The 14,997-nt window shown below is 40.2% G+C and overlaps 1 protein-coding gene across 6 annotated transcripts in view; it reads left to right on the top strand.

Annotated features, from left to right (window-relative positions):
• The window catches only part of Raskol (Ras GTPase-activating protein raskol), a 381,465-nt gene that overhangs the window by 160,462 nt on the left and 206,006 nt on the right, over window positions 1–14,997 (top strand). For 3 of the 6 annotated variants that reach the window (XM_076327838.1, XM_076327833.1, XM_076327834.1), the window contains exon 2: window positions 7,378–7,557. The exons of the other annotated variants lie outside the window; for them this stretch is intronic. The gene's annotated coding sequence lies outside the window, so the exon portion shown is untranslated. The remainder of the gene's footprint in view (window positions 1–7,377; window positions 7,558–14,997) is intronic. 6 annotated transcript variants of the gene reach the window in all.

Here is a 14,997-nt window from a genome sequence, read left to right as displayed (position 1 = left end):
AAAATATTTCCAAATGGATAAACACTATCGATTCTCTAAAAATAGGGTTTCGAAATCAACGTTAAACACAATATTGTAACGACATTTATATTTCCCCACGAGTTAACGTAGCATTAATATTCGACTCGTATAAGAATCCTTGTAACCTTGTCTTAGTGTAATTGGGTTTCGCTTCGCTCTAATTTAAATTCTTCCTTCTTTTTCTTTTCATTGAAATTGTTTCGCGTTGTGCCGTCCAGTTCAGAAATAGATGGACAGTTTCGTTTCGCATAGCAAAGTGTCGTTGCTCCATTTTGAGAGTCGAGTTACCAGCGTTTCGCTCACATACGTGATTAATCCCCCGAACAATCTGATTACAAGCCACGTTAAGTAAGATAAGTTCATGGAAGTGTTTTTTGTTTGCGTTAGCGGAATAAACGCATCAACTGTTTCTATTCGTACACGTGTGATCGTGTTTGCCGAGGTTTGACAAACCTCTGATGCCCGACGCACCGAATTCCGTATTGTAATCGTTGTTTATATTTATCGTTCTTCGTGTCGCGATTACTCGTCTTGTTAGCGATACGCGATCACTGTTTACGCTTACGAATAATTAGACACTTTGGCGAAGAATCAGTAGCCGATGAAGGAATTTTAATCACGCTGTAATCATTGTTTAGAATTTCAAATGGAACTCTCCGCTTTCCTCTTGATTCTTTTAACATTCCAATTCTTGAACTAGACTAGTTAGTTGCGGTCATAATTTCTGTTTTTGCTTCAATTGCTATCTAACTTTCGTTCCTTATTAACGATACACGGAAATTTGCATTTTTTCCGCGCGTGTGTTAGTTTCTATTCAACTTTCACGTTCGTTGACAAGTTATTGGAAGATAGATATTTTACGTACTATTTGAAAATCATCGAATCGTTTTGGATATTTACTTGGTATCGTTTAAAGTGAGTGTATTTTGTCGATTATGGAGCACTTATTTGGAATTTGTCGAATATTTCCATTCAAACTGTGCACAATGAATCCAAAATTTGTTCGGGCAATAGGGAATATTCTGAACGTTGGTAAAAAATTTCGCACAAGTGTTACTGCGAAAAATCACATACTGATTAGCCACCTCGTATAACACGTTACTTTAATTAAGAACACGGTTTCATTATAACACGACTTAATGAACGTGGACAACCCTCGTATAACATGGATTTTTCATAATACGGTTTCACAGGAGTTTGAATGGAATGAACAAGGTATTCCCGGTGTGTGCATAATAAAAACTTTCTCTCTTTTCCTTTTGACTCTTAGAAAAGAAAGTTATTATTAAAAGAGATAAATTTTCTTGCGAATTTTTAAAATAGACTAATTTCAAAGTTGTACTCTCTCTTCCAGTACTGTGGAAACTAATTCAATCGTTTTCTCGTCCAGAAATTAAATTTTTTCCATACACATAAATACATAAAAGTTCGTAGAAAAGGTATACCGGAAACATGATACGAGAATCGAGTGGAGAATTTCGTAGAGTTAAGTGCTAGAATTGATTAAAGTGTTGCGAAATTATTAATACGAGAATTAATTCCACTTTTGTGTATACACATAACTTCTGAAAATTATATCCTTTCTGTACAACAAGGCATAAATTGACCGCGATGTACGAGAGTTACATGTATCGATAAACAAGAGAAGTCGCGCCAACAGACTTCGTTGTTCTTTCAACATCAAAGGTCGGGTCAGTTTCTTCGGGTCGTTGCAAAAGTAATTATTGTTCTCTTCTTCTTAACGTAGTCTTTACTTTCAATACGTACAACTTTCGAATGTCGTACCAGATTGTTTCTACCTATACATACAACGAGGTACTAATTGATCGTGTTGTACGAGGATTACCTGTATCGGTCGATAAGAGAAGTCACGCCAGCAGACTTCGTCGTTCTTTCAACATCAAAGACCAAGCCAGTCAAGTCACTTCGATCGGATCAGTCCGGTCAGAACAAATCATTTTGGCTAGGTTCAGCAAGATCAGTTTGGTTGGATCAGTTTGGCCAGTTCAGTTTCACCAATTCAGTTTGGTCAGTTTGGTTTGGTCAGTTCGATTTGAACGATACAGTTTCGTCGGCTCAGTTTGGCCAATACAGTTCGGTCAGGTTAGTTTAACCAGGTCAAACTGGTTAGGACAAATCATGTTGGCTAGATTCAGCGAGATCAGTTTTGTCAGTTCAGTTTGACCAATTCAGTTTGGTTAACTCTGTTTGGTTAGTTTGGTTTGGTCAGTTCGATTTGGCCGATACAGTTTCGTCGGCTCAGTTTGGCTAATACAGTTCGGTCAGGTTAGTTTAACCAGGCCAATCTGGTTAGGACAAATCATGTTGGCTAGATTCAGCGAGATCAGTTTTGTCAGTTCAGTTTGACCAATTCAGTTTGGTCAACTCAGTTTGGTCAGTTCGATTTGGTCGATACAGTTTCGTCAGGTCAGTTTGGCCAATACAGTTCGGTCAGGTTAGTTTAACCAGGTCAATCTGATTAGGACAAATCATTTTGGCTAGATTCAGCAAGATCAGTTTGACCAATTCAGTTTGGTCAGTTCGATTTGGTCGATACAGTTTCGTCAGGTCAGTTTGGCCAATAAAGTTCGGTCAGGTTAGTTTAACCAGGTCAATCTGGTCAGGACGAATCATTTTGGCTAGATTCAGCAAAATCGGTTTGGTAAGTTCGATTTGTCCGATACAGTTTCGTCAGGTCAGTTTGGCCAATAGAGTTCGGTCAGGTCGGTAAAGCCGAGTCAATTTGGCCCGAAATTGGCAACGCAATCGCGATCGATTCGTTGCGCACCACAATTCTATGAATCACGATCGTCTCGGTAGCCTCCACCGTACCGACCATCGACTCTCATTTTCGTCTGTCTCGTGGCGCGCACCAAAATAGACTCCCTTCTGCCAGGGGTACTCGGGACCACAAGAACTCGTCGAGTGTTCAACCGGCATAGTCTGGAGAATCACCGACGAACGTACGATCTGTCGCACAAGAAGCGCTAGTAACCTCTAAGAAATCCAAGTGAGATGGATTTATGATACCCTCGAAGCACACAATGTGTACAAATACGCGTCATAAGAGTCGACTCGGTCTCTGTCGCTTCGTTGTCTCGTGTTGAGTATTTGCATCGCTATCATCGAGCGCACCAAACGATACGAATCAGTTTCCGAAGTTTTTCAAAATTACTCGCTACCGTACGTTCGTAAATAACGATAGACACCTAGTTAGAAAATGTACAGTGCTCCGTTTAAAGAGACAAAGTGACCGTTAACAGGCTCACAATCGGCGCTTACAAGCGTAAATATCGTTCGATCGTGCGGAGAGTTTTCTCGATTCTCTTGGCAATAAATACTCCACCTCCTTTTCTTCGAACAATAGAGAATCATTATCCCCGCGATACCTCTTGTATTTTTGCGTTAATTGTGTTTCTTCGTTACAATGGCCATCTCGGTCGACCGATCCGATAGAAAACGTATCGGCCTTTACGAAGCACGAGCTTCCAGAATGACCTACCGGATCGAAACTCATTCGAAGCGACAAAAAGATGAATCGATGTATCCGTTAATCTGTTTGAACGTAAACCTGGATCGAGTTTGCATAATGGAGAAGTTTCAATCGGCGAGGAAGAATATTATGATCGCGAAACTGCGTTCAGAAGGCAAGAATGTTTCCTGGCTAGATGCTTGGTTGAAACCTCTTCCGTCGAGAGGGCACATCGAAAAACGAATGCCAGGGATTCAGGATAATATTGATCGTGACTGCAGCGATGTTTTTACGGAGTCCTCTTTTTAGATATTACTTCCTGCAGGGAGATCCTGGTCTTCCAGCAAAAATAATCCGACAAACCGTTAACCTCGAAGCTTTCTATCGTACGTTTATGCGGTCTCAAAGCTTTTGGGCAAGAAGTATCATCTACGCACGGAACTCGTGCTTTTGATTTTACAATCCAATGAGAGGACTCGAAAGGTACATTAACATCTGGTAGTGTTCGTTATGATAGCTTCGATCATAGAGGAACGATACATTTATGAGGTACCGAGAGCGCTACAGTTTAAACACCGAACAAAGTCTCATGTTTGGGATTGTTTCAACTCCCGTGGCTTGGCGTGTGTTCACTGACATACTTAAATGCCCCACGAATGATTAAATTACACGAAAGGGGGGTCGTCTGTTACCCCTTCCCGCCAGAAAAGTGGCTCGGTTGTGAATGTACAGATTGGATGCTTCAAGAGGATAACGATGCGAAACATCAAAGCTTCGCCGCGAGTGGGAACGAGGAACTTATGCTACTTCGTTAGAGTGATCGTTCGAGTCACCTGATTCCGATTCGATAGAACATTTATCGGTCTTTTTCGCGATAAAACAAATTAACACGTAGGATTGGGACACGTTGGTCTTTCCTCGTCCCCGTTACCAATAATTTGTTAAAGTATTTGTTAAAACGATCCCAGGTTGTAACGAATAATTCTTGAAACTGGACGCGTCATTAGGTACACACGTAATAACATTTTATACACGTACTTCCCGATTACAACATTTATTATTACATTTTGGAAATCGTACAGCGATATCCACGATATTTTCAATATCTACAATTCTTTCCAATTCGCTTTCCAATCGTAACAATATTCATCGTTACATTTCGAAAATCGTGCAGCATTATCCACGATATTTTCAATATCTACAATACTTTCCAATTCGCTTTCCAATCGTAACAATATTCATCGGTTACATTTCGAACGATTTCTACGCTCCCCGGATCGCCGTGTTTTCGCACCTGGTTGCTTCCCGCGTCCCATTTTTCTCTTTGTTGTTTTCCTGCACGGCTCTGTTGGCCCACACCTTGTCCAACCGGGCCGTGGCAGCAGGTGCGAATTATTTCGACTCACGGAATTCGAGTCACGCGTCAGCAGGTGCGACGCGTGGCGGTTTCAACGAGACGAGTTTCGGATCGGTGTCTTCTTCCCGTGGAATCGCGAAGTTTCGGCTGGACGTCGATTTCCAGGGAATCACCAATCTTATCCGTGATTCCCTTGTCCCGAAATTGCACGAAGGGATTGAGAAAACGCGGAGATAGAAAAGCGATCGCTACGGAGAATTCACCGGGATTCGTGAACTCGTTTCCTCGCGAGGCTATCCCGTGTCTCTGTCGACTGGGAAAGATCATCCTGGCAGAGACGAATGGAGTTAGATGTTTGGTCTCTCGTTTCGTTTTCTTTTTTATTTTTCTTGGTTCGTGAGCCCTGTGTCTTTCGATCGGGTGAATTTTCGACCGTGAGATGGATCTTCGATGCTCTTGGCGTGGATTATGGATTTCTTGGAGGAATTTGCGGAGTGGTGTTGCACGTTATTGCAACATTTATGGTGTTTTCTTTCATACGTTGTCCTGTATGTTTACTACAGTATTTGTAATCGCGTTGAGACGAGAAAATAGTAGAATCGGTGTAATATATATTTTTTATGTAATTGAAAACTATAAAATTATAAAGAATTATAAAGGAATTATAAATGACTATATAAATAAATATAAATAACTATAAATTATAGTCCTAACAAATAACTTGTAAATTACTTATTTTTATACTCTTTGTATTCGTGACGAAACCACCGGTGTGATTTCGTGGTCGATGTGTTGTCTAAATACGTGAAACGGTTGATAAATTTATATATTTTTAAAAATTTGTTATATATGTCGATAATCACGATAGTAGGTGTGAGTAGAACATATGGTAATAATGAAGTTAGCAACATTTCCATTTTGCGTTGCACCGAACTTCGGTGTAACAATATGTAAAAGTATATGTTACGTAGTTACGTTTGTAAATAAACATTGACGCGTTCACGTATCGATGACGTTGTATTTTGCCATTAATGCCCGAGTAACTTTCAACGGATTCTTCATCGACTCTCGACTTTTTGCCATGAATGAAAATTAATAGCAATTCACTCGGTATGAATGAGATTCGTTTTCAGGCTTAATGACTTCTCTTGTTAATTGCCCGAGACCGACTTCGTTGTTTGAAAGTCTGGTACAATAGCGTGCGCTATACTCGTTTAGTTTCACTCCTGTATGGATTGTTTTCAAGCGGAATAGGTTGTTAAATCTGAAGCTTTTTCTAAATCGTCCCTCGTAAAATTTCCATTATTTATGAACGAAAGAAACATCGATCGACAAATTACGTAAATTACATAGCAGAAATTTCTTGATTTTCATCGTTAATAAATGGAAATTGAAATTATTTGTGCTACTTATTGCCAATATCGTACACAATGTAACAAAGGATAATGATTCTCTCTCAAGGATTTCAATTAGGAGCATGGAACAATGTGTCGCGACGAACGAACGAACTATTAATACTAACCGCGATATAAACCAATATAAACGTTACAGTAGATTTTACTATAAATGTGAAGAAAATATTTCAATCGATTAAGTTCGATTATTTGTTCACCGGTACGCCAATCAGTGCCAATATCATTGAAAAATATTAAAAGGGAAGAAGAGATATAATACGTAATAAAAATATACGACTAGAGCCTTGTCGTTGGAGCTGTTCAAGTACTTGCGAAAATAAAAAAATTTCTCGATTGTTTTCCGTGCAACCATACGAACAAAACTAATTCGAAGAGTTTCACGAGTTCGAATATTTTGAAAAATCCGGATAATCGAAAACTTTCCAAACCTTTTTCGAACCGTCGAAAAAGTCTTAGAGAATTGATTAAACAAATTTATCTATATTCCAACATTCTCACAAAAGTATACAAATTTCCACAACTTTTCTACAACGATTCAACCCATGTAATCGCATCTGCATCAATCGCCTCTCAACAATTCCAATTTTCCTTCAATTACAATTACTCGTTCCTAAATAATTCCAAATACTCTCTAAACAATATCTATTGCTCTAAAGACAGAATTCAACTTAAAGAACCCCCACTATAGTAAAGTATCCCTGTTACTTTATCGAAGTGATCCATTTTTACTATTCATAAAAATTCTACACATTATTTCACCTCGCGTAACGCACTAATTTCTGTTCAATATTCCCGATACATTTTCCTCTCGATTCGCGTAAACTCGCTCCACTTATAACGGAGCGGAGTTTACGCGTCGAATAATTTTTGTCGCTCGTAAAACGATCGATGAATGTACGAAAGTGTTTCGATATCGATGAATACCGAACGGAGCATCGAATGCAAATTTTGATTCCCCGTTGGATCTGCAGCGCGGTGTCCGTTCCGCGGTGCGTTTCGCTCCTCGGAGCGTAAATGAACCCTTTTGTCACCGACCCCGGTCGGAGGTGCGTCCTTCGAACGAAACACGTAACGCACATTAAAATTAACTCTGCGTACACGTATCCTCGCAGCGTGTTCCATTCAGCGTCGCAACGGCTTTGTGCGGACGAGGAGCGTCTGAGGCGTACGCGGAGCGGCCGCGCGCGTCGCCGGGGAAACGAAAAATAGTGTCCAGTGACGTAAAACGCCGCTGGGAAGGATCCTTGACTCCGAAACTCTAGTCCGGGACCGAGGCAGCCATCTCCGACGAGGTAAATTTTGCATTTTGTAATTGCGAACGTTCTCCGAGCGACACGGCGCCGATTACCCGCAGCGAAATTTCAACGCGAGGGAATGAACGCGGACGTTTCGCGGGTTCCACGTCCCCTTTTCTAGATGGAGCACGTGCCACGATTAAAAGAAACGTTTCCAAATGGGGAAAAAAACGGGGAGATCTGTAGAGACGAGGGGCGTGTCTCTATCGTACCGTTCGTGTGGATTCATTTTTTTTTTTTGGTTCGTAAATTATTGAAATTGATTTTAAGGAGAACGATCGGTTAAATTGATGTTTCTTGGGGAGTAAGTTTGAGAAGAATTCTTCAATAGGGCGTAGAATCTTTGAGAAGAGTTCTTTGATAGTATGTAGAACCATTGAGAAGAATTCTTTAATAGTATGTAGAACCTTTGAGAAAAATTCTTGAATAGTATGTAGAATCTTTGAGAAGAATTCTTGAATAATATGTAGAATCTTTGAGAAGAATTCTTCAATAGTACTATACGTAGAAACTTAGAGAAGAATTCCTCAATAGCACGTGGAATCTTTGAAAAGAATTCTTGAATATTATGTAGAATCTTTGAGAAGAATTCTTCAATACTTCCTACAATCTTTAAAGAAGAATTCTTTAATAATACGTGGAACCTTTCAGAAGAATTCTCAAAAGGATAAAATCCTAGGAAAAAATAGGAGAACAAGCGTAATTTATTTTTTGAGTCAATTAAACGTTTCGACCGAGTGTTGGCACTCTTCGGTGCGTAATCGACTGTCCAAAACGAACGTGATTTTTCCCCTTTTTTTACAATAATTAAAGAACGTAGAAAAGGAAAGAAACGAAAAGTTTTTACATCGAGAATTTTCAAACTTCAAGGTTGAAGCAATCGATGAAAACCTTTGACGTTCAAAGGGTTGTAAACTCCCAGTTTATTTACCTTCTACCATCGTAGAAGGGTCTGCGAACCGTGAGACCACGTTGCACCGAAAAATTTACGTAGAATCGCGTGAAATCTCGCAGACCGACACAGCGAGCTTTCTTTGAACGATGTTCTCCGCTGCGAAATATCCCAGCCAAGCTTGGAAAACTCGCTTATCGTCGTCCAACTTTCTTCCCCTGTTCGCATTCAACGCAACCAGGCATAAAGATTAAACGGAACAAACACTGTAATTTTAAAGTTTCTCGAGGGGAGGGAATATTAATTGCCGCGACTAAACGGTCCATTTGAAAAACTCCGCGGCGCCGCGAGACTTTCTTCGACTTTTCCCGTGCCGCGGAGAGATCCACGTGGCTCACGTTCGAAACTGAAAATGGAGGGAGGTCGCGGCAGAGGGATCCCAGATCTGGTAAACTTTCTTTCGGTGCGTCCGCAATGGAAACAAATGGCCGCGAGTGTTTTATGGCAGTACGCGAATATTTAGAAAGTACTCTCGATCGTTAAAATTTAGCCAGCTAGAAACACCACTCGGTGACCGTTACACGCCCAACTTTTGATTTATCGTGTTCCTTGTCAAATCCTTGATAAATTTACCGGCGGGAATTTTCCAAGAAGAAAAAAATTACTGCGGATAAAACTGGAGGGAATGTTACAATGCGTTTAATTCTAGTACTCGAATCGGTGAGGAAAGAGAAAAGGAAATTCAAACTAGATATCTTATGGGTTTAGATAAAATAATACAAATTTTCTTATTATTTCAAGAATAATACCTAAGGAAAAATATACATGTAAATTCGTCCTTGATTTTAAATTCCAACCCTCGTGTCAAAATTTAGAATTCTTTTATAATTGATAACAACACTTCCATTCATATATATAAACGTAAACAACTTATCGCTAAACAATAACCGGAAAAATATCTTTCCAAATGTGCAAAAGTCTAATTTTTCTTACTCCTATACAATTCTATTTCTCTTTCCTTCATTTTCGAATCCCACACAAAATCTCTCGTCAATATAAAAAAATACCATTCGATCTCTCTTGAAATCACTCTCGCACAAGCTGAAAAACATCCCACGACCGTAAGAACCCCGCAACCCTGATCCAAGTTACTTCGATCCGGGTGAAAGCATCAATCCAGTGTCCACGGTCGGTAAATTTCGATCGAGTCGGTCCGCGGCTGCGAACGAACTTCGGTGAACGATGACACGGGCTAGTCGGTTAATTGTTAATGGCTCTATCCGTGGCCCGTGATCCACTTACCCCATTAAACTTGTTCTCGCATTATCGTCGTCGGTACCAACGGGCGGCCAATTACGCGCAAGTCGTTAGTCGTCTGGACGCAACGTTACGAGCACCGTACGCGCCGGTACGCGGATCGCGACTCCGGAAATTGCACCCTCCAGGTATTTTCCTCGTCGAAGCTACTCGCCGGCGCGCACCTCTAACTAGCGTTGCCCCACGCGCGAACCAAACGAACTCCCCGTGCAACAATTATACGAACGGATGAGTTATTAGCGCGTCAATCATACGAGGTTTTCTTAGGCCACTCGAACCGTCCCGACGATGGACTTTTCTCTTGCGAGCCGGCCGCGATTAATCGTGTTCGCAATTATTGAAAATTGCACCGGTCCGAACGCGGCCACGAGCTCAAGCGAGCCAGCGAGCCCGTGTTAGTGGACCACACGGTTGTTGGTTCGATCTGTTCGGCACGAATGATCAGTTTGGTGTACGTGGATTATCGTCGGGGATCGTTGGCGATCTCGTCGGGCTCGTTTCGCGAAAATTTATCCACCGTGGACGGGGAGGGTGTATCGTAACGCGCGATGGAAACGACCCAGCGGATAGAATTCTAACGAGACTGCGAGTCACGCGTTCAAATCACCGATTCTTTCTCTATTCTTTGTTCTCTTTTTTCCTTTCGTTTCGTCGCGAACGTACTCGGCCACGTTTTCACCGTTTCTTGTCTTCGATAAGGAGCTCTCGATAACGCGCTTACACGGTTGCACAATTACAATTATTATCGGTGGTGTCGTCCGGGTGACGCGAATCGGCCGAGGCATTGCAAAATACCGAGGGGACGATTTATTGGGTTGTTTGGAAGGTCGTTTCGTTTTTTTTTTTCTTTTTTTTTTTGGTGAAAGTGAAACACGATTCTTTTGGAGTGCGTAAACATTTTACTAAATTATATATTCTCCGTTTTGGAAAACGAAATTACTTTCCGAACAATTCAATGTTCAATAGTTTTTGTACCGTTCCAAATGGGCAGAATCGAAGTAATGGACACTTTTTCTTGTTAATATTAATATCGAAGTCCCTCGAAGAACGATCTCGATATTAATATTGAAAAAAAGGTATCTATTTAAATTAATTTCAACGTGTGTATTTACATTCGTACAAACGGGCAGAATCGAAGGAATGGACACTTTTCTTTTCTTAATATTCATATCGAAGTCCCTCGAAGAACAATCTCGATATTAATATTGAGAAAAAAAATGTCTGCTCAAATTAATTTCAACGTGTGTATTTACATTCGTACAAACGGACAGAATCGAAGGAATGGACACTTTTCTTTTCTTAATATTCATATCGAAGTCCCTCGAAGAACAATCTCGATATTAATATTGAGAAAAAAAATGTCTGCTCAAATTAATTTCAACGTGTGTATTTACATTCGTACAAACGGGCAGAATCGAAGGAATGGACACTTTTTTTTTGTTAATATTAATTTCGAAATCCCTCGAGGAACATTCTCGATATTAATATTGAAAAAAAAATGTCTGTTCAAATTAATTTCAACGTGTGTATTCACATTCGTGTGTTTCGGCTTCGGTGGTTCTTCCCGCGCTATTCTACCGCAGTTAGTCAAGGCCTTGCAAGATGCACGGGGGTCCGAACGAGGTATGAAATTACAAGGAGGGAACGGAACGTAATGTTTAAGGGGCCATTCTGGCTCGAGACGTTGAACATTGTAAAATTTTCAAGGAAATTGGAGAACGCGAAACTTCGCGGGCGTGTTTGTGTGCGATTCGAGTAGCTGTATGAATGTTTCGAATACGTTACTTTCTTGGAGGAAGAATAGAATTTATCATTCGGTGTGTTAAATCGATTTCTCGATAACATGGATAGAATTATAAACAAGTACCTACATGGGCCATTTTCAATGATACGTTCTCATTAAATTGTTACACCCCTTCCCTCCAAAAATATCAAATTTGAAAGTTTCATCGAACCAAAAATCGTGAAAAAGAATCGAGCACAAAGAAATAACAATTCGACCAACGAAATTATATTTTACAAAAAATTGTACCGTCCAGATGCAACTCCAAAAGAGAAAAGAAATTACAGAAGTTCTACCTTGCATTCTAAATAATTTCATCAATCTCAATCATTGTTTTTCTTTTTTCTTTTTTCTTGTTTCTAAAAGATCAAAGCTCTCTACACGGTCCTTTAAAATAATCTCGTAATTAATATAATTCCTCGTAGTTTTTCACGATCGGTGTTACATAGAAATATAAATAACGCAGCTCGTGCGTCGTCTGTTTAGAATAAAAATTGAATTTTACGAGACCCCGGTTATACGACCCAAAACGACCAATTCGATAGGAAATTAATTACAAGAATTGCACATTGCATTGAAAGTAATTCGATCTTTCTACGCGGTCTTTTAAAATTGTTGGCTCGTAATCGACAAGGGTATTATTCGCAGAATCGATTACCAACCGATGTTGTACTTTTTAAAGTCGAGTTTCGAGTGCACCTGTCGATTACAGAATGACATCGAAATGATACCCCGGCGATCGGGTCCGGCTTCGAAATCGTTGATCCGTAATCAGGATACGAATTAATGCGGCCCGTTATACGAAGATATTAAAATACACGGGATAGAATCACAGTGCGGATTTGCATCGTGAAGCTTCCGTTGTTCCCGCGTGCGAAAATGCAGGCAAAAGACGCCCGGAAGGGTATAAAGCTCTCGTGTTTCGTTGAAGCTCTCGATTTAAGCTGCTTAACATCGTCACGTTCTCCGGGGTTGTTGGATTTAAAATTTCCATTGACATAACGTGTTGTCACGGGAATAATACAACGTTCCCTAACTTACCATTTGCACGTTGGCTGAGCCGTTCAGCCTCCCGGTTAAACTTGCGGGATTGCCGTTGAAAATTTGGCTTTACGATTATCCGCGTAATTCGTAGAAACTTCTACGGGAAACTTGTACCCCGGGGGGGGTGGTAGAATCCGTGAGGATAAATTCTCTATTTAGTCGCCATTTTGTTCGGGCTGCGCGGCACCGACTATAATATATATACTGCAATGTGTGTATGTTAATCGAGATTTACAAAGTTTGAGAAACGTCGACTATTTTCGAATTATTGTACGGTTACTGAATCGTTTTGTAGATCCTTTCGTTGTATGCGGGGTGAGTCTCGAATCGGTCAAGTTCGAATCTATTTGGACGGTTTAATCTTTTGGGCACTAACGCTCGAGTATACTCGGATTAAAGAGAATACCAGCACCAACTACAATGTATATACTACAGTGTATGTACATTAATTGAGATTCAAAAAGTTTGAGGAACGTTGATTATTTTCGGAATTATTCTACGGCTACCGAATCGTTTTGTAGATACTTTTCGTTGTATGCGGGGTGAGTCTCGAATCGGTCAAATTCGAATCTATTTAATTTTTTGGACACTAACGCTCGAGTATACTCGGATTAAAAAGAATACCAGATACATAAACTGTTTAACTTTCGTGAAGAATTTAAGACCATTTACTTCCCTTTTTTTATAAAAAAATTGAGCCATCTTGCGTTTTTGAAATAGTACTATATACATTTAAAAAAGTAGGAAAAAAATGAAATCGTGTATAGTTTCAATCAATTGACCCAAAAATTATAAGTTCAGTTCTGTGTTTTCTGATTATTTAATGCGTACTAAATTTAATATCTATCTTCGCAATTTAGACACTCGAAGAGGTCCAAAAATACTGTCGGAACGTTTACTTTATTCGAATAATTATTTGCGAGCTACTCACACAACTAACGTGTGCTCTGAAAGGTCTAACCAGTAACGCTTTCCCTATATTCGCAATTATCGTAAAATTTTGCAACGAGTTCTACCTTCGCCAAAAATTAATGCTCGTGGTTCGTTCGTACTTGGGAATTTGAAATCTCGATCGTCGATCTCTGTACCGGCTTTCCTCCGTTCACCGTTTTCGAAACACGAATTGCCAGAGGAAACAACGATTACGTGTAAGTAACTGGACCGCGGTCACAGTGCTATAATCACTGTTACACGCGTTGCTTTATGACACCCGTAATTTAATCAACGATGTCTAAGAAGAGAAAAAAAAAGAAAAAAGGAAAAGAAATTGGAGAGATAATCGTGTCTCGAAGTCGACCTTGTTTCCATCGGGCAAAAGTGAAAAAAAGACAGCAGAACGTTATTCAAACGCGATTAAAAAATAGTTGGAGCTCATCGGTCGTCCCCCGGACGGTTTTCAATTAGAGCATACTTGTGCTTTTTAATCGTGCGCGCAAAAGAGGCGCGTTATAAAACGAAATTCCTGAAATGGTCGAGCTGGTTCGACTTCAATGTATCCCTCGTCGTAAAACCGGACATTATGGGATTCTTTTCTTCTTTCATTGCTATTTTTTCTTTTCCCTTTATTTCTTTCTTTCTTTATTTTTTTTTTTTTATTTTAACTTCAAATGGCGGCCACGCGTAAATTGTAGCATGAATTACGGTCGAAGTCCGGTCGTATTCCCGTCCCGTCGGTTCTTCTTCTTCTCTCCCGTCGTGCCATATTTCCCTTTAAGCGTTTCACCGTACTACCCGACAGTTATAAACTCTGTTAGCTGGAAACTCCGCGAAAGAGAGACGTGACACTGCAGCAACTCCTCCGGCACGGTGCCCCGTTCGTCTTTTATGGGAAAGACGCGCCACGCTTCCACGGGAAGTAAACCTTGAATATCGTCGAAAGATTCTACGCACTTCGTGGAATTTCATCCACGGTGAGGATCGCGTGCATCGAACGCCCCTTGTCCACGTGTTAATTTTCATCGATGAAACTGTCACTGGGAAACACACTTGCAAAGAAACGTGGACTTTGCTCGCGTAATACGTTTCAGAGATCAGCGTAATCGATCGATTTGAACGTTTCAGTGCGATCGAGTGTAGAAAAGTAGAAAAATAAGTGTAGGTAGTAACAAACAGCTCGAGAATGAAGAGTGTAGGTAGTACGAAGGACAACAGTTGAAAGGGAAAAAGGAAATTTCTTCGTACGAGAATAGTACGTGTAATTGGTGAAAAAAAATTAACAAAAACGCGATATTGTTGGGCAAATTTGAATCTACGTTGGGTTTGAAAATATTCGATGTAAACGTGGATCTATTTTGAGAATTTTTAGGTGAATTTTACGTAAAAGAATTCAACGACTATTGAAATTTGTTTCCTTAAGTTTTATTCGCGAACACTTGTGGGTGTGTATGATAATTTTAAGTAC

Source organism: Ptiloglossa arizonensis, chromosome 2, assembly GCF_051014685.1.
Source record: "Ptiloglossa arizonensis isolate GNS036 chromosome 2, iyPtiAriz1_principal, whole genome shotgun sequence".
NCBI classification, from domain to species: Eukaryota; Metazoa; Arthropoda; class Insecta; order Hymenoptera; family Colletidae; genus Ptiloglossa; species Ptiloglossa arizonensis.
This window is presented reverse-complemented; position numbering and strand designations above follow the sequence as displayed.